We start from the raw sequence: 998 nt of genomic DNA, 5'->3' as shown, positions 1-998 counted from the left end.
TGGAGCTAAACTCTCTATCTCACTGCGTGCTGACGTTACGGATAGCGTAAACCTTTACCTCCCACCCGTCCACGGGCATTCGCGGCCTGTGTGCAGATGGCATTGCTTTTATTTTTCTGTATGAATGAGTTGCTCTACATGCGGCTTCACTCACGTGGGTTTTCCCCAATTACATTACTGATGATCACGGGAAATGTTATAATACTAGATGTAATACAAGCCAACGGCCATACAATGTTAAATACACCGGTTCTCGCCCGATCACCACAGCTAAGCAACATTACGCGTGGTCAGTACTTGGATGGGTGACCGCTTGGGAACATCTCTTGCCGTTGGCTCAATTCCCTTTGTGGCAAAATATCTGTAGAGGTCGTTGCCATGAACGTATATCATTAAAAAGAAAGCTGTAATACAGTCACATAACATGTGCATGATTACATTTTTCTCAACTCCTCACACTGTTCCCCAGATTCTGAGGCACATAAGTGTGCATGCCCCTCCCTGTCAGTGTCTTGCCGTGACGTACTCATTTCCTTGCCCCTTTGCGGTCCTCTGCAGTTTCATATTTCTTTTCATTGTTGCTCATCTTCATTATTTCTTGGGAAGATATTGAAACAAAGGTAATTACGGATAATTTACAACGTAGACGTATCTAATTAGTTTATTATTATGAACTGTAACGGATATTCGTATTAACTGAGTGAATATTGACCTTTCCGTTTGATTGCTTTATATATTTTCTCTGTGATATTTCATTGGCAGCATTCCAGCATCTCGGCCGGGGTGGTAAAGGCGTGGTTCTGGTGTAAAAGAAAGCGAAGTACCGGGTTAATATTCAACAAATACTGACAGATGTACAAAGACTTTAAAACGTTGCTGAAACGTTCTCATAACTACTCCCTTTACAGTCTGTGGAGCTGGTTACCGGTTCTTGGACTTTCACAGGTGTTTAAAAATTAAATTTTAGGGGCCTTCCCATAAATTACCATTTCATCTTG

At 41.9% G+C, this 998-nt stretch overlaps 1 pseudogene; it reads left to right on the top strand.

Moving 5' to 3' along the window:
* Nucleotides 1-219: 219 nt before the first annotated feature.
* LOC136867516 (5S ribosomal RNA) lies at nucleotides 220-338 on the top strand (annotated as a pseudogene).
* Nucleotides 339-998: the final 660 nt, after the last annotated feature.

The sequence above is a fragment of the Anabrus simplex genome, chromosome 3 (assembly GCF_040414725.1).
Source record: "Anabrus simplex isolate iqAnaSimp1 chromosome 3, ASM4041472v1, whole genome shotgun sequence".
NCBI classification, from domain to species: domain Eukaryota; kingdom Metazoa; phylum Arthropoda; class Insecta; order Orthoptera; family Tettigoniidae; genus Anabrus; species Anabrus simplex.
The sequence above is the reverse complement of the archived record's forward strand: the minus strand, read 5'-3'. Positions and strand labels throughout refer to the sequence as shown.